This window comes from Eurosta solidaginis, chromosome 3, assembly GCF_040869045.1.
Source record: "Eurosta solidaginis isolate ZX-2024a chromosome 3, ASM4086904v1, whole genome shotgun sequence".
Lineage (NCBI taxonomy): Eukaryota > Metazoa > Arthropoda > Insecta > Diptera > Tephritidae > Eurosta > Eurosta solidaginis.
Genome location: NC_090321.1, coordinates 269554612 through 269574407, shown reverse-complemented (window position 1 = coordinate 269574407; position 19796 = coordinate 269554612). Strand labels below are relative to the sequence as shown.

The 19796-nt window shown below is 37.5% G+C and overlaps 1 protein-coding gene and 1 pseudogene across 8 annotated transcripts in view; both read left to right on the top strand.

Moving 5' to 3' along the window:
- Positions 1 to 19796, top strand: part of Gdap2 (ganglioside induced differentiation associated protein 2) — a 184686-nt gene that overhangs the window by 50860 nt on the left and 114030 nt on the right. The window lies entirely within an intron of this gene.
- LOC137246148 (jerky protein homolog-like) lies at positions 13770 to 15034 on the top strand (annotated as a pseudogene).

Genomic DNA, 19796 nt, shown 5'->3' with positions numbered 1-19796 from the left:
ACAATTTTCGGTTTCGTGACGAAATTAATATACCATTTCATTTTCATGAAAGGTATAAAAACAGGCGTTTTCGATGTCAGCTTAACACGGACTTTCCATCACCCAATTCACCAAGTTATTAAAACAAAATACTAAAAGAAAAGTTATATAATAAATTTATATGCTCACTTTGCATATTTTTTTCAAAAAATTAATAATGAACAATGAATTCAAATAAAATGACACAAGGCGTTTCAAATTGTTTTCAAATTGTCCTCAAGTTGTAAAAAAAACCAAAATACCCAAAAAAGGTGCCGATTTTTTTTTAAATATTATATTGCGATTGGCTGGAAGAATAATCGAAATCAGTGATGCAAAAACCTTTAGTAGGTTCTAGGGGCATAAACAGTCCATTGAAATGATTCTTACCTCATACTATAGTTGAGGATATATGTATGTATGAGAAGGGTTTGAAAAATCGCTTGGGCTTACATTCAAACATCTGTTGTTTATTTGCGAAATTATACAATAGCGTCTGAAATGTTAATTTTGATTTTCACACTTCATCCTTCAACATTCAAGTCTCCCGGTTAGACATTTCCTAAAGTTGGCGGCCCTATCCAAAGCTAGTCCCTTGGAGTGAATTACATTGATTATAGCCTATCAACCAAGTTTAAATATCAACTACACGTTACGGCTCCTTTTACAAATGTGAATACGTAGGCACATATATTTACCAGGTAAGGCTTTGTCCTTCGCAAGAACATTCAAAGTGGTGAAGCAATAGCTTTCCGAAGACAGTCGAACTAATGACAGTGTGTGCTACTACCCTAACGTAATGGACATTCGAACTAGTCTGAAAACTGAAGCTACGCGGTCATCCATAATGATCTCTTATATCATAAGGCCGGAAAACAGCAGTAAACATCTTTCAACTTAAAATCGGTCTACCTTCATTCTAAAATATCGTTTTGATTTAAGGAAGACTATTGAAATCAATGTTGTGACCACAAACGTCTGCCAACTTTGGTCTACATTTTAAAAATTTTATCCAGGGTCCTTGTAAAATTTTAATCATGCAGATGCGCCGAGGATTAAACGATTTTCACCCATTACGCAAAGACTTCCACTTAGATTGCTTATGATTTCGAAGGCGAATAGTTTGGCCGAATAGTCACTCCCTAACGTTTCACGACGTTTCTCTGGTGTAGCTCGGCGGCATAGCGCGACAAAAGCATCCGTTGGAAGGTCTTCGGAGCTATACCTAGAGCTTGTAGGAAAGTGAGGTCGAAGAAGGTATGACTTCGAAGTCGCAGTCCTATAGCTTCTGTACTGGCATATGGTGTGAGGGTCAGGAGGCGTGGTAACGATTGGTTGTAGGGATTGCTACTGTTCGCACATCGAGAATTGTAGCTCTTAAAAACAGCCGAAAACACTGGAGGCGCCCTGTGCTACGAGAGTCATGAGTATTAATAGACCATCATTAATAGCAACCGTAAGTCGCCTTTGTGCGTGACCGCCAAGGAGCCACAAATGATTTAAAGAAATTGTGTTCGCGACGATTATTAGGAGTTAACCCTAGGTGAAACTACGCTTTGCACGAGATATCCAGACAAAAGTGTGGCTATTTTATGTATCTCTATTTGTTTTCAGCAGACGCAGCAGTACCAATTCCAAAGACGGGGGTTAGGTTCGAAGCCTCTCTGGAGTAAGTGAACGAGGGACAATCCCTCCGCAAAGAGCTACTCCTGAACATTTTTGAACGGTCTGCGAGATCTTGAGGCAAAAACCCCGGATCTTTCCGAAATGGCCAACACGTTGATTTCCTTAAATACATACAAACAAAACCTTTCCTAAATATTATTTTTTGAAATAAAAAAATCAATCTTTTTAAAGTAAGAACGCCGGCGTACGCCGGCGTACGCCAGCGCGCCTCCTATGCCGCCGCCGCCAGTATATAATAGAGCCTACGCCGCCGCCGCCGATAAAGCGATCGGCGTAAACCTCTAGTATGTACATATGTATATAATATTCTCCTATGCATAATTGACCTTAATCGTCTCAATTGGTATGTGGCAGGCAAAAAGGCAAAAATAACAGCGAACCTTCTACCTTTGTTTCTACCTTTAATTTGTACTTTGTATTAATTGAAATGAAGTTCTTTTAACAATACAAGCTTGTTGTACAGTACAATATTATCGATAAAGTGCAGTCAAGCGAGCAAATAACCAGTTTTTGACTCAACCCACCCAATTAATGATCATAAAGACACCCTTCACATCTCATACCTGTAATCGACCTCTTTTGCCGTCATGGTGTGGGCGTCCTGGGTACAATGCGCCAATTAAATGACTTAAAAGCTATTATTTGTTCATACGCTTTCCCTCCCTCTGGACAATCTTCTGCGACTCATCAATGATTAATGTGACGCGACTTTGTCATTTGCTTTAGGACCCTCTAAAATCAAATGTGTGAAGCATCGATTTAAAGACACATACCAAATATTTCTGTATCGTTTTATGAACATGTATTGGTGTATTTATAATTTTTGTTATGTCTTTTTTACTTCTTTTTTACATGGTCCAGTTTTTGTGTCATTTATTGTTTAGTTTGCTTTGCTTAATTCTTTCCTACGCACCGCTGTTTAGTTTTATATACATATGTATATATTTATGTCAGCCGATTACTCATTTCCAGGCGGCCATTGATGATTTTGTTATGTTTAATTTTATTGTTGCCTGACACAATTCATTTTTGTCATTTTTTTCAAGGGACAACGGAAACTCAAAATGCCCCGTCACAAGCAGTTTTCAAATTGATGCGCTTAACGTAATCTTATGCATGATAATTAGATTACACGTATTTTAATGGAGAACGGCGGATAGACCGACACTCGCACCATCTGACATGAAAAAGTAGGCAACTTCCAATTTTTGCTGCAAGCAAAGCATAATAAGAAGAGTTCGACAGTTCCACTTGTTGGTACTTTTCTAACATTCTAACACAGTTTAAAACTAAGTTAACAAATTAATAAGTCCCAAAATATGCTAGCAAGTATTTTTCTTGTATATTGGGATTGTTTATAACAGTGCATCGCGAAATTTTATATGTAAATGAGCAAGGCGAAATAAACATCAACTGCCAAGTCTGAAGTTCCTTTATATTTACAAACGCAACATCTTCCGTGATTGTAGCGATCTTACTGGCAAGCATAACATTGTTTTGAATGCATCTATATTGAAAACTTCATTGTGGCTGGGCCAAAATTAAGACAAAAACCCAACAACAAGTAAATACACTCATTTTGTGCGTAACTTAAAATAATATTGCAAATCAGGGTTAGAACTACTCAAGTGAGTAAAATAAAACGTATTAAAATACAGAACTTCGTAGTAGACTTCCTAAATTTAAATTCATGAAAAAAATGAACCCCGTTATTCATAAACAAGTAAGAAACTCTAAGTTTGGATGAAACCGATAATTACATACTTGAAACGCTGTTGTTGTTTGCTTTGTGTGATTAACAGTGTTAATAGTAAAACTGCGCAATAATACATACATGATTCTATTCAAAGGGGCGGGTCACGCCCATTTTTCAAAATTTGTTTAAGTTTTGTTCTTAGCTCAACCGTACCACTACTGAGGTAGAATATCAATCAAATGTAGTTAAATACCATAGAATTATTGCAAATTTTGGTAAGGTTAGACCTTTAGGAAAAGTGTGCGAAGTCTTTAACCGATTTTAGTTATCTTCACTCAGTCTATATAGAGTCTCTGAAAAAATTCAATGCAAAATTTTTCACGGTTTTTGAAATATTTTTAACGGCTTGTTAAACTTCCGAATTGTCTTCTTCTAAATGTGGGTGGTGCCACGCCCATGTTCCAAAATTTTTTGGAAATTATTTTTTGCCTCATAAAACCAATCCATCTACCAAATTTAATTAGCGGTATTCATTTTCTAATAATCTCATTTTTTCCATTTTTCTTAATTTTCGATATCGAAAGTGTGGGCGTAGTTATCGTCCGATTTCGCTCATTTTCAATACCGATCTATTCTGCGTCCAAATAAGCCCGTATACCGATTTTGGTGAAGATATTTCAATATTTGCTCAAGTTATCGTGTTAACGGGCGGACGGACAGGGCTTCATCAATTATTTTTTTCGATACTGATGATTTTGGGACGATTCCTTTATACCCGTACAACCAACCGTTATAAAATCAAAGTTGTAATACCCTGTTTACAAGTACAGCTGGGTATAAATATTGTGATGAATATTAGCAACACTAAATGATACTATCATCTCTAAGCCAACACTAAGCAGTGACTTGTATGCACATCCATAAATCAATCATTATGTCTATACATATGTCCATACAAGCAGTGGAGAGCAACGCACAAACGCATGCATATATCTGAGATACTCCCATAAGTAGGCAATAATTTGTGCAAGTATCACTCACATATACACGCGCATATGGGAAGCTATAAACGTATTTATAGCTGGTAATTTTATAGCTGATAACTAACTAGTAAATTCTAGAGATAGAAACGCCTAGTAATATAGAACGAGGAAATCAAGAGTATAAAAGAGCGCAATCTGAGCAATCAGCAATGAGTTTGATTTAAGCACGCTATCTGTCGAGAAGTAGTAGTATTGTGAAGTACTTGAATAAAGGCCATTTTGCATTAGTTTAGTGATTCGAACATTAGAAAAAGGTTGCAAATAAGAGGAATTGCACTAAAATTCGTTACAATATGTTTTATACTTCGAATATCTTAAACTACCCAACCAAAACAAACAGTAAATCAAGGCAAGCAATTAGTTTAAAATAGACAACACTCTCCGAAAATTGGTTATACGTCTTCAACAGGCATGTGTGAACGTGTTCGCGTGGCTTTTATTACTGATATAAAAAGTGTTTACAAAAATAGTGCACGTGGTTAGGTATTTATGTTTAAGTTGAAATTGGTTTCTTTTGAGGGTTTTGTTGTTTTTAACATCTTTGTTAGATGTTCAAGAAGGAATCAAGTGCAAATAAAGAAAAAAATAAATAAATAATAATAATAAAATTAAATAAAATAAAATTTAAAAAATTAATATAATAAAAAATATAAATAAAAATATTTTTTATAAAAAAGAAAAAAGGAAAAAATAAATAAATAATAATAATATCATTAAATAAAATAAAATTTAAAAAATTAATATAATAAAAAGATAAATAAAAATATTTTTTATAAAAAAGAAAAAAAGGAAAATAACATAAAATTGAATTAAATATAGTAAACTTAATTAAAAAATTTAAAAAAATTTAACAAAGTAAATTGAAACAAGATAAAAGAAAATCAAATAAAATCATATTAAATTAGACTGTTTTAAATTAAAATATATCAAGGAGTTATCCGTTGCTGATGAAAAGTTGTTGACTTATCATCGAAAAGTAAAATCAAATAAAATAGAAGTAAAAATAAGTAAATAAAAATTAAGTAAAGATGAATAAGGTTAAGTTAGAAATAAAAGTTTAAAAGCTCAAAAAAGCCGTTAGTAGTGTTGCTAAGTACAATGAACCATTTTGAATATTTCTGATTTCTGGAAAATTTTGGGACAATTTCGGGGCATATGCAGGGCCATTTGTTGTTATGATAAAATTTCTGGACTATTTCAAAATTGTCATTCGGATTTTTTCGCGATAAATTTAGAAGAAGGTTAAACTCTTACTTGTCCAGAATCAACCCCGACATACGCAATGTATGTCCTGCATGCGATGTGTCCCCACATGACACCAACCATCTTTTCAATTGTAATGTGGAACCTACGCCTCTAACACCTATTTCCCTATGGTCCGCCCCTGTTGGAACAGCCAGTTTCCTTTAACTTCCGTTAGATGACTTTGATGACAATTTTTGAGTGATCGTGCCCTGTTAATACAACATCAACAAGTCACTTATCATACCCGTCCTGCTATATGACGCAGAAGCATGGACCATGACAACATCAGAAGAAGAAAGTATTTATATCTGAACACGCCTATGGAAGCAAAGGAATCGTACGGCCTCAACTCCGTTGAAAGGACCAGGTGGGAAACCATTTAAACTCCCTTGGTGTGAACAATGGCCGCCAGTAAAGCCAGCAAAGAAGCGACTAGCGTGCCTTGTTGGACGGCCATAACCGTTAAGCGCAAATTAAGTTAGTAAGATTCGGGATAAGTTCGAGACCATTTGAGAGCACTTTTCCGTACTACTTTATGTTCATGTCTGGACGGTTTTCGGTATGGTTACAAGACACATGCTGGATATTTCCCTGATCTCTTGCGTGACTTTTCAAGACCGTTTTGAAGCCAAATCGGGAGCCTTTTTCGATAAACTTATCGGAACTCAATCTTAAATATCAGCTTGGTGTCTGTAATTTAAGTGCATTGTACGCATCGTTAACAGACCAATAAATAAAAAAAAATAAATGTAAGGCGCGATAACCTCCGAAGAGATCTAAGGCCGAGCTTCTCTTCCAATTTGCGTCGTGCTCCTCTTGATTTTTCCCTACAAATTGGCCGGACGGGACCTACATGTTTTATGCCGACTCCGAACGGCATCTGCAAGGCAGATGAGTTTTCACTGAGAGCTTTTCATGGCAGAAATACACCCGGAGCGCTTGCCAGACACTGCCGAGGGGCGACCCCGCTTAGAAAAATTTTCTTCTAATTGAAAAATCTTATTTCTAAAATTTTGATGTTGCTTTGCCCGGGAGTTGAACCCAGGGCATACGGTGTGATAGGCGGAGCACGCTACCATCACACCACGGTGGCCGCCAACCACCAGACCAATACCAGACTCCATATGTACTTGGTACACAAAAAACTGTCATTATCAACCCCTATACACTTATAGCAGTTTTGGTTTTGTTTTGCCCTGAAGAATGGGCACAGGTGCAAAACTCACACTTGGTGTTCATAGCACTCCCATATGACCTCACACATAAATTCGATTCATATGAAAGTGCCTGAATTTCATGTGAAAGTGCAAAGAAAAAGTACTTCCATATGAAGCCAAGGCACTTCGGTATGATATTCAAATTTGCACTAAAAACATTTTTTTTAAATATTGTAACACTGAGAAAAAATTTTAATTGAAAATTTATTCATTAGGGGGACCATCAAAATTCTTTAAACATTTAAAATAATTTTTTTTTTTTTAATTAAAAAGTTTCAGTGTATATATAATTTTGTATATGTATTGTGATTTGCACTTCAATATAAAAATTTTTGAAAAGGCCTGGTTATTATGTAAATAATACAGTTATTCATCGTAAAAATGGGATTCTCAAAATAAGCGTTAGTGATAAGGTTTGAGTGAAAAGAACAAAATCTGTAACTTTTTTATAATTTCACGTTTGTATAAAAAGTGAATCGACACCAGCTTATATTTACGTATGTGTATATGCATTGGCGGCCACCGTGGTGTAATGGTAGCGTGCTCCGCCTACCACACCGTATGCCCTAGGTTCACACCCCGGGTAAAGCAACATCAAAATTTTAGAAATAAGGTTTTTCAATTAGAAGCAAATTTTTCTAAGCGGGATCGCCCCTCGGCAGTGTTTGGCAAGCGCTCCGGGTGTATTTCTGCCATGAAAAGCTCTCAGTGAAAACTCATCTGCCTTGCAGATGCCGTTCGGAGTCGGCATAAAACATGTAAGTCCCGTCCGGCCAATTTGTAGGGAAAAGCAAGAGAAGCACGACGCAAATTGGAAGAAAAGCTCGGCCTTAGATCTCTTCGGAGGTTATCGCGCCTTACATTTATTTTTTCTTATATGCATTCGTTATCTAAAGGCATACTTACATGAATGTATTTATGTATTTATATGCGCCTTCTTAGAGATGTCGAATCACAACTATTAATAAAATATCGTACCTACACACATAATTACAAAAATGTATATACTAAATATATATAAAATAAATAGTGGCAACAGCGCAATTCACTATAGAATCCGAACCACCACATACAAACACACGTCCATTTTAGCCCCTATTCAGCGTTAAGTACGCGCTTGAGTCCCATGCAGAACCATAAAAAAGGCAATTACGCCTTCCAAGTTGCATTTTGCTGCAAGCCATCAACCGCAAGAGTTTACATGCTTTCAAGCCAATACTTCATTAAGTGCCATACTTGTCTACATGCATGTGTAGTGGTTTTGTTTGTTTATTATACTCAGCTGAGCAGAGCTCACAGAGTATATTAATTTTGTTCGCATAACGGTAATCCGTAACGGCATAAACTAATCGAGATAGATATAGACTTCTATATATCAAAATGATCTGGGCGAAAAAAGGAATTCATTTAGCCATGTCCGTCCGTCCGTCCGTCCGTAAACACGATAACTTGAGTAAATTTTGAGGTATTTTGATGAAATTTGGTATGTAGCTTCCTGGGCACTCATCTCAGATCGCTATTTAAAATGAACGAAATCGGACCATAACCACGCCCATTTTTTCGATATCGAAAATTTCGAAAAACCGAAAAAGTGCGATAATTCATTACCAAAGACGGCTAAAGCGATGAAACTTGGTAGGTGGGTTGACATTATGACGCAGAATGGAAAATTAGTAAAATTTTGGACAACGGGCGTGGCACCGCCCACTTTTAAAAGAAGGTAATTTAAAAGTTTAGCAAGCTGTAATTTGAAGATATCATAATGAAATTTGGCAGGAACGTTTCACCTATTACTATATGAATGCTAAATAAAAATTAGCAAAATCGGATTACGACCACGCCCACTTTAAAAAAAATTTTTTAAAAGTCAAATTTTAACAAAAAATTTAATATCTTAGTATATAAGTAAATTTTGTCAAAATTCAACTCCAGTAATGATATGGTGCAACAAGATACAAAAATTAAAGAAAATTTCGAAATGGGCGTGGCTCCGCCCTTCTTCATTTAATTTGTCTAGAATAATTTTAATGCCATAAGTCGAACAAAAATTTACCAATCCTTGTGAAATTTGGTATGGGCATAGATTCTATGACGATACCTGTTTTCTGTGAAAATGGGCGAAATCGGTTGAAGCCACGCCCAGTACTTATACACAGTCGACCGTGTGTTCTTCCGCTCGGCTGTTAACACGATAACTTAAGCAAAAATCGATATATCTTTACTAAACTTAGTTCACGTACTTATCTGAACTCACCTTATCTTGGCATAAAAAATGGCCGAATTCCGACTATGACCACGTCCACTTTTTCGATATAGAAAATTACGAAAAATGAAAAATCCCATAATTCTATGCGAAATATGAAAAAGGAATGAAACATGAAATTGGATTGGATTATTGACGCAAAACCTAACTTTGGAAAAAGCTTTGTAAAATGGTTGTCACACCTACCATATTAAGTAGGAGAAAATGAAAAAGTTCTGCAGGGCGAAATAAAGAACCCTTGAAATCTTGGCAGGTATTACATATATAAATAAATTAGCGGTATCCAACAGATGATGTTCTGGGTCACCCTGGTTCACATTTTGGTCGATATCTCGCCACTCCCTTTTAAACCCCTCATTAGTACCTTTAATTTGATACATATCGTACAAACAAGTTATAGATTTACCCCTGGTCCACTTTTATGGTGATAACTCTACCTTTTAAATAGCCATTACCACCTTTCATTTGATACACATATCGTACAAACACTTTCTAGAGTCACCTCTGGTCCACCTTTATGGCGATATCTCGAAAAGGCGTCCACCTATAAAACTATGGCCCACTCTCTTTTAAAGTATTCTTTAATACCTTCCGTTTGATACCCTTGTCATACAAACACATTCCAGGGTTACCCTAGGTTCATTTTCCTACGTGGTGATTTTCCCTTATTTTGTCTCCAAAGCTCTCAGCTGAGTATGTAATGTTCGGTTACACCCGAACTTAGCCTTCCTTACTTGTTTGTATAGTATTTTTGTATTGTGCAGAATTTGCTATAAATATGCGCGGCCAAAGTTTATATTTTTACATAATCATAAATGCACATACATATAGTCTTTAATAAATTTACTAACATATATTTATTTATCATGCATGCATAAGTTAATATTTAAACACAAACGTCTGTAGCCGAATTGCAAAATTGCACTGAGAGCAATATCTTAAAGAACTTAAAGATAGCTACTTTTCCGTTCTCCCAGTTCTTTTATACTTTCCGACAAGGGGTGCTACAGTTCCGACCAACCATCAAGCTTCCAACCGTTTCATTACGGCGCGTGTTTTTCCGGAAATACTTTCGATTTTGACAGGCTAGTTAGCAGTCCAGATTAAAGATGAGCCTGGAATTCCCTAATTTTTGATGAAAAGATACCGATGCCTGGCTGTTTCATTTGGAAGTACCTAAGCACGATTAGCAAGATAGAAGAATGACAGGGCCTTGCGAGGTCTACTACAGTGGCCATACGTAAAAAATTCTCCACCAAGTGGTGTCGTTAAGGGCTGTGAACGAGCGTTTCGGCGCAAACTTCATGAAGACAAAGTTTTACAATATTTCTTTTATATGCGCTTACGCACGGCAGAACGATGCGGATGACAAGGATAAAGTTGTCTTCTATGTGAAATACTAAAATACTGTTTTTAAAGAATGCCTTACTTTTTCTTGTTTTATAATGTAATCTTTAGCTTAATATACTTATTTGTTACATATATACTTGTTAATTTTTTAAGGAAAATGAATGAATGAATAAATCTATCTATAAACTGGAAAATACATACTCTCACTGCCCCCACCATAATATCAGAATCATCCTGCCCAACAACAACGCTAGGCTGGGCAGAAAGGGTCTTTCGCTCTATAGTATGAAAATTAACTTATCTTGTTTGGTTGATTTTCCGACAGGGTGGATAAATGATGTATATTGGAACGATTTTCCGTGATCCCTTGTCAAATTTGGTTTTGAGACAAACCGGTATTTAGTTATGTGTATGTGCTGTGTGTTCATTCAGAACCGAGGGTGGTTTACTAATCGATTTGTGTGGCTGACTGGGGTAGGTAGAAATCTGTGATTTTAGTCGTTTGACCTTCTTTGTCGGTTTTTTGTTTTGGTGTGTTAATTGTTTTGTGTGTATTTGATATTGTGTGTTTGTCTGTTGTACCTGTGTGATTAAGTTGTTTCCTGTAAACAAGTTTTAAAGGCTCGAATATTGTGTCAGAAGTTGTGTTTATCTGTTCGTTTATTATTCTACCGTCGAATGTTTTCTGTTTGTAGATTTCCATGTTTTCGAGTACGTTGAGACGTCGGCCCTTTTCCTGTATGTGAAGAACCCTAACTGTTTTATTGATGTTTGCTGGGGAGCATTCATTCTCGACCATGTGATTCGCGAAGTTAGACTCGGGTATAATGTTTGGATTCCGTGTTTTTTTGTTGTAATCTCTATAAACAAGCATCAATTTGACAATACCTGCTCATATACCTACGAACTATAAATACAGGACAAACGACAACAACAGATCAGAACGAAAATCGACACTGACGATGGCACAACGCCGAAACCGGTTTGTCTCAAAACCAAATTTGACAAGGGATGACGGAAAATCGTTCCAATATGAAAATTAAGCCTCCTCAGTATAACATCGCCTAGAGGGTTCCAGTGTCCTAGATATTTGGAATCTACGAATTTCAAATATCGACCTTGTGGGAAAAGCTGCTCACGAAACGGACATCTGATGATTACTGCACTCGGGCCTCACGCTTGCTAACAGACAGCAATCTTCGACCTGGTGGTGTAGCCGAACAGTGGGAGCATATTTCTCTCTCATTAAGTACCTTTGCTGCTGATAGAAGGCAAGCCTGCAAAAACAACTGGTACAATGAGGAACGTCAAGCTTCCTCGGGAAAAAAGACGCTGTCTAGAGGGCCACTCTTCGTATTGGAGTGCCAACTAGCGGTATATTGGGCCTTTATCATGTTGCGAATAAGGATTAGTTTAGAAGAAAAAAACGTGAAGCAGAACTTCGTGAGTGCGAAGAGCATCCAACAATTGCCGAATACCGGACAGATTGCTGCACGAATGATAATGGCGACCTGGTTGCTGACATACATAGCGTGTTAAGTTGCGAAGGGAGCAATTTTTCGCACTACCAGCTACCGAGGACGAAGAGATGACAAATCGCCTATGACGGAAGCACGCCCCGCCAACCGTTTATGAAGAAGTTAGATCGAAAATATCGCGACTAAAGAATAACAATCCTCCGGATAACGACGGCCTACCCGCCCAGCTGTTCAAACACGAAGGGAAGAGGTTGATAAAGAGCATGAAGATCGGATTGAAATCCAAACATTATCTGCACAAACGACAATAAAGGTCATTGCGCAAGGTGCCCTAATTACCATGGAATCAGCCTGCTTAATATTGCATATAAGGTTCTGTCTAGTGTGCTATTTGAAAAACTAAAGACAAAAGTCGGTTCAGTGGAACTTATCAGTGCAGCTTCAGACCTTCAAAGCAGCTTTTGATTGCGCGAAAAAGAGTTTTTTGTATGCTGCTGGCTTATGCTGACGGTATAGATATTAGTGACCTTAAAGAAAGCGCCGTAAGTTCTGCCTTCTCGGGATTAGATACAGAACAACAAAGTGGGTCTTGCGGTAAGTGAGGACAGTGTGCAGTACTTGCTGCCATCCCAGAAAGAATCGACGCATTCGTGTCTTTGCAGCAAGCCACTCCAGAATGTGAAGGATTTCGTCCATCTGAGAACCAGCACTAACAGCGAAAAGAATATCAGCCTCGAAGTCAAAATGAGAACAACCTTGAAATGAGTTAGGTTAATTAGGTAAATGCAATCTTAACCAAAATATCTTCAAAGGACGGGGTTTGTGGCGCTAGATCCATGGAAAGCTTTCGATTTTGTCAGCCATGCCAAACTTCTTGAAGATCTCGAAGCAATCTAACTCTCCAGGTAACAAAAATTTACCATATATTATATGAATATTTCATAAGCATGAATATTTCATAAGAACTTGTTGCCTCTAAACCCTAACAACTATGGATTAACTCTTAATTTGGATCCCTGATGACTACGTACAAAACAGAAACACTCCGGTGTCTTCCGTGGGTCGTCAGTTCGTGGTATGTATACGTGGTTCAGATCTTTTGCTTAGGAGATTTTAAATACTGGAGACCTTATATGAGAGTTTATAAGACGAACGTTGCATTTTGCAATATAATTACAAACGATTACAGCCACACGTTTACATATACTGAAAAAACTATGTATGTTTGTATTGTATATACAGCGCACGCTCGATAACGTAAACGCTCTAAAGCGTGAACACCCCAAAACGTGAACAGGCATTTTTGTACATTGAGTACTCTAAAACGTGAACAAACCCAAAAAGCTCTATAACATGAACAATAAACGTTACAATTATTTGAATGTAGTTTATATTGATCTCAAGTAATTCTGAAATTAGGGAATCCCCTAATTATAAAATAGGCATGTTATTCATAATTGCATGTAAGGAGTAAAATATTGCAGTCGCGGTTTTGGTGTTGCAAAGAAGAGTGTTTCGTCTTATGCTTTCTGGTGAAAATGAGTTCTAAAAAACCAGTGTGTTTGACATTAAAACAAAAGGCTGAAATTCTCGGCTTTTTAAAAAAAGGCTCATCTGTGACGAAAAAATATAATGGTGCTAGATCAACAATTTGTAACATTAAAGCGAAAAAGCAAGTGATTTTAAAATGCGTAAACAACACGTATTGTGGACCTGGAAATAGAAAAACACTGCGTTCTTTAGAGTTGCCCAAAATGGAGAAATTTAAAGAAAATGAAGCAAACTTTCTCGCTAGTGATGGATGGCTCCAAGGATTCAAGAAGAGGTACGGTATTCGTCTTCTTAAAATATCAGGTGAAAAGCTGTCTTCGCAACCTCAGCTAGTGGATCTGTTTAAAGAAAAACTTAAAGCTAAAATGGCCGAATTAGAGTTGTGCAACGATCAGTTATATAATGCTGATGAGTGGGGGTTATTCTGGAGACTTTTGCCAGAGAAGAGAGCCCGAGAAGCAGCGAATCACGTTTTTATGCTGTTCAAACGCCACTGGATTCCATAAGCTTAAGCTTTTGGTAATTGGAAATGCGAAGAATCCACGCTGCTTTAAAAACTTTCAGTGTCCCACCGCCTATAAGAGCTCGAAATCCGCCTGGATGACGTCGCCTATTTTCAAGCAATGGTTTCATGAGTCATTTGTTTCACAGGTGAATATTCCTTTTAAGTTTTGTCCGATTTTTAAGGTTAATTGGTTGTTTTTTAAGGCTACATCGTTTTTAAATGAGAAAGCCTTACCAATTAAAACTCTCCTCCTAATCGACAACGCTCCTTCTTACCCAAATGAAGCTGAACTGACAACGGAGAATGGGCAAACTTCGGCAATGTTTATGCCACCAAACGTTACTCCCCTCACTCAACCGATGGATCAGAATGCAATAAAAATCACTAAGTTGCATTACAGAAACAGCCTTCTAGCTTCAATAGCAGCGACAAAGTCTGAGTCGCTCGAATTGTTGAAAAAATTATCTTAAAAACAGCAATAAATCTTTTGAATGCGGCTTGGTTTCGTGTTGGTTAAGCAACATTAGCTAAGTGCTGGAACAGTATTTTAAATTTTGCGGTAAACAATGATGATCTCCAAAAATGGGAAGCTGAACTTCGCACCTCGATGAGCAACACCGTCGATCTCCTTAGTAGTTTAAATCCTGAGGTTCATTCGTGTACGCAGATTGTATGCTCAAAGATATGTATGTGGGTTATTGAAAAAACTTTTTTTTATTAAAAATGTCTGATTGAATTCACGTTACCAACCATTCATGAATGGAACGAAGAAATCGAGGAGGGCAATACAGATGACGATCATCAACAAGAGGACGAATCCGATGATGATAGCGTATCAGAGCAACTGGAGAAAATTAAGCCGACTGAAGCAGTTGATATTTTCAGCAAGGCGTTAATATGGGCTGGTCATGAAGACGTCGATCAAAATGATATGAGTGTGCTAAGACGGTTAAGGGAGAAAGCTGTGCTTCAAGTTTTATAAAAACAGAAGATACAAAAGGGATGACTGATTATTTAAATAAAACTATCGTATGACTTAATTTTCAATTAATATGTAACGAAAACGAGAATAAAATGTGAATTTAAATGTGAAAAATTTTATTTACTTAGCCTTTTTGGGCATTCCAAAACGTGAACCCTTTGTTAACGTGAACTGCCTTGGTTTGAATTAGTTCAGGTTATCGAGCGTGCGCTGTACATATTTGTATAGGAATATGCATGTGCACATGCTTAAGTGCATGCCTGAATGTCATTCTTTATGCGCATTTCACTTGAAAGACAATAATTTCTACTCACATTAACTATCTTTTTATCATAAAATATTTAGGTACCCTACCCTACATCAAATTTGTCAGTAAAAATACTAACTTCAAACTGACTAATGGAAAAATAGTCCAAAAATGGACAGACCTATAACAAACAAGTAAGCAAAGCTAAGTCCGGGTGTAACAGAACATTACATACTCAGCTGCCAAATTACAGCTTGCAAGACTTTTAAATTACCTTCTTTTAAAAGTGGTGCAGTGCCACGCCCACTGTCCAAAATTTTACTAATTTTCTATTCTGCGTCATAAGATCAACCCACCTACCAAGTTTCATCGCTTTATGCGTCTTTGGTAATGAATTATCGCACTTTTTCGGTTTTTCGAATTTTTTGATATCGAAAAAGTGGGCGTGGTTTTAGTCCGATTTCGTTCATTTTAAATAGCGATCTGAGATGCCCAGAAACTCACATACGAAATTTCATTAAGATACCTCAAAATTTACTCAAATTATCGTGTTTACGGACAGACGGACGGACAGGCGGACATGGCTAAATGAATTTCTTTTTTCGTCCAGATCATTTTGATATATATAAGTCTACATATATCTCGATTAGTTTATGCCGTTACGGGGTACCGTTATGCGAACAAAATTAATATACTCTGGAGCTGTGCCCAGCGGATTATAATAAAAAGTAGAAAGATCAGTGAGAACTGAATTTTTTATATTTTTAACAAAACTTACTTAAACAGTAAGTACACTGAAAGAAATGGTGCTACTGAAATCAACAAATCGGTTCTGTTGTTCTTCACTTAACGGAGATTCGGTGACATTGATCGAATTATGGTTAATTCGAGCGAGTTCTTTGTCAAGCGAACAAATTAGTTTAGTCATTTCAGCAGAAGAGAAATTGTCGCTCTTAAGTTAACAAAATTCTGTAAAATTGACAGACTCCTAATCAATCTAACTGATTTTTCTGTTAACACAACTGATCTCACTGGTCATTTCAACAGCGATCAATAGTCAATACATGAGAAAATTTCAAAGAGAATTTTACGCTCACTGCGCTCTCTACTTTGTACTTATGTATGCTGTGTACTATATGTATGCACATATTTACATATGTATATGGCGGCCGCCGTGGTGTGATGGTAGCGTGCTCCGCCTACCACAACGAAGACCCTGGGTTCACACCCGGGCAAAGCAACAAAAAAATTTTAGAAATAAGGTTTTTCAATTAGAAGAAAATTTTCCTAAGCGGGGTCGCCCCTCAACGATTTGTGCGCAGTTGATTCAACATCTTGGTGCGATGGATAAAAATTGACAGAAATTTCGGTTGAATTGACCCGTATTTCGGTTGATTTTACCAGTCTTTTTCTTTCAGCTTACCTACGTAAATGCCCACACTTTCTTCACTATCTTCGAATAGCAAAAAATGTTCATGAACCCCAAGACAAAGAGCATATTAAATTAGATATGACTGCTAATTGCCTAAGCTAGCGGTTGTCGATGCCGCTTGTAGTAAGGGTTTCGAGGCTCTTCACCCACGCCCGCTTCTAGCATGCTAAGATTATTATCATTGGGACTTCTTTTCCTGAGCCGCAGATAGATTTTGCCTATGGCCCAGCACATTTTCTTACGCTGCATATACAATATTTCCTCCCCGTTTTTGCTTATTTGGAATATGTGGTGCTAAGCCTCCTTCGCAGGCCAAAATACATTCAGTACCTTCCAATATTATGTCAGTATATTCGGGTTCTAATGCATGGTATCTATAGTTTGACTTTTCATATCGTGAGGATTTGCGCTCTATCCATCACTTCAATTCGCGCACTCGTGCCTTGCCTTTTGAGGCTTGCAACAACTGTCTCTAGCCGCTGCAAACACGTGATGCTGTCGCAAGCTTTCATGATTACATCATCTAGCCACCCCACCGAATCATAGGTTGAATGGAGTTTATTTAGTTCCTTCCGCATCATCTTGAACAATAAGCTGATAAGCTTTCTTTCTATATACATCCACTTTTCAGTAGACATCTGTCCGAAAGAATTGTTTCAATCAACCAGTGCCACAGTCAGTGACTCTCCCGCCACATCACCCATGCTCTGCGGCACAGTCGAAGTGTTGATGTTACCTACCTTTGCCCCTCTGAGAAATACGGAGCCTTAATTTGGATCTTACCTTTTACTTCCACGACCGTTGTTGGCATATCGCCACTTTCCACATGGTCTCCCTTACTTGCAGATTTCGAGGTTCTTTCTTTCGAGGAAGTGGCTATCTTGCCATTATGGCAAAACTTTCCTATAGTTTAGCCCCACTTGTCTGGTCCATGTGGCCAGCTGGCCTTGCGCACAGGGACTGGATCCTTTCTTCCTCTTTAAAACGGTCTTATTGAAAGTATTATCTTCTTTCTGCCACTAAAAATTTACGGCGGTTTTTCGCAGAAAAACTCTTGAACTATCTTCCACCTTCTTGTACCGCCACGAGGGCCCATTTCAAGCACTTGCTCTCAAGGTCTGTTGGGGCGACCACTGCTCGCAAGCATTGTAAAATTCTTAGTCATGCACGGTACTGCGATGGAGTTTTCTTGTCCTCTCCCCGACAAGGTGGGCTCAGCGGTCTAATATTAAAGATGGAGGAAAAAACGTCTGCCACAGCAGCGCCCCCTTACTGTGGTAAAGCCGTCGTTACTTTCCAAGTTATCACATTAGCGGGAAGGCTCAGCTGGAATGCAGCCGAATATATCCCCTGACTGCAAATTATCCAGTCCGCATACCAACCTAGATTAGATTGTTTGGCAGTTCCTGGTTACCGAAATCCCGCTGCCTTTATATGAGGCACAAAGTGCCTAGTGTCTTTTAGCCACCCTTGAAATGGCCAAACCTACCACACGGACTACGTTCTTGTATATGAAGTTATCTCAAACCTCGATTGATAAGTTTACCACGGTAATATCCACTCAGCTCCCCGACGATGTGATTCGGAACTTGACATATGATTTTACTTAGAATTTTAAGAAACTGTTGCTTCGTTCATTGGCTCCGTTCGCAGGATAGTGTTTTATATTGTTTGGACTTAACCGCCTTAAACTCAAATCATCTAGGCGCTCTCGATGTAGGAGTTAATACAGGCTTTTCGCTTCTTTTTGTTGTTTTTTTTTTTTGAGTTTTCAGCAAAATGCTGAATTTGCGGTTCGGCATCTTCGATCATCGATTGGGCATCATTCAGCCGTTCGGCTTCCTTTCTTTTATTTTTAAAAAGAATTATGCTTTCAGTCTTGAACAGCTTATCCGCAGCAAACTTTCCTAGGGGATCTGTATATACCTTCTTCGTTGCGCAGAGGCATATCTTAGCTGCAACTACATCGTTAACTGAATAGTTGGTGAAAGCTCAAAAAAGAGCATCTCTCTATTGCGGACACGCAGAAATGTTCTTCCATTAGGAAACGGCAGACTGCAAGTCGTCTCATTCCCACATCAAGTTCGGCACGAGTTCGTTTGCTTGTATAAATGGGAATATTTGGCGGACTAGTTATCGACTACTTTATTTGTCGGCAGGGTATGTATGCATGTATGTGCGCACATATTAAAGCGCTTAAGTTGCCTCCCTCTTGCATGAACTTTAAGTAGCTGTTTTGTGGAACTCGCGGACTTACACACCGGCACACAAAAAATGAATTAAGTTGATTGCATAGGATAACTTTTTCTGGTTTCTGTTGTTGTAGCAGTATTTACAGCAATTTTGTTGTTGTTTCTGTCGTTGTTGTTGTTATTATTATAGTGAATGCAAGTACATAGATGTAAATATCTGATAGCCTCAATTAAACACTTTAATGCGAATATTTTTGTTTTTCAGCAAGCGTATATTTATCTACTTTTTTCATGAAATATAATATTTTGTGTTGAAATTTATATGAGTGGGTATGTGATATGTGTTGTAAAACCTACTAACTGCATCATCAACTTTTTCTTTTAAAGTCCACTTGACTAATGAATAAAAACAATGTCATACCTGTGTAAGTGAGGAAAAAATTGTATGTCAAAGAGATCAAGGTTCTGAATTAAGTTGTATCATGGAATACTCGTATTTCGATTTATACAGCGCGTAAAAGAGAATTTCTAAATAACTCGACGCTAAAGTTATTACCGATGATGTTACCAATAGGAAAATATCGCAACTCGATGACGTGAATAACTGCAAGGTGCGCCCTTAGATATTAGACAAAGCTCTGGAAGTAGAAGTATAGAAAATTAGTATAAACAATCAGGGAATTTGCTCGAAAAAAGAAATTTTGGGGACGACCACCCTATGATGTTCTCTGTAATAATAATAACCAGAAGTTTGCTCAACGACCAAACTGACAACCCCTATCAGAATCTCGGATTTACGTTACATAATAACTCCGTCCTATTGGCAAATACTAGAACCTTATTAGGATCTTTGCTACTTGTTACTTCTAGACCTGGTAGCTGTGCCGCTCC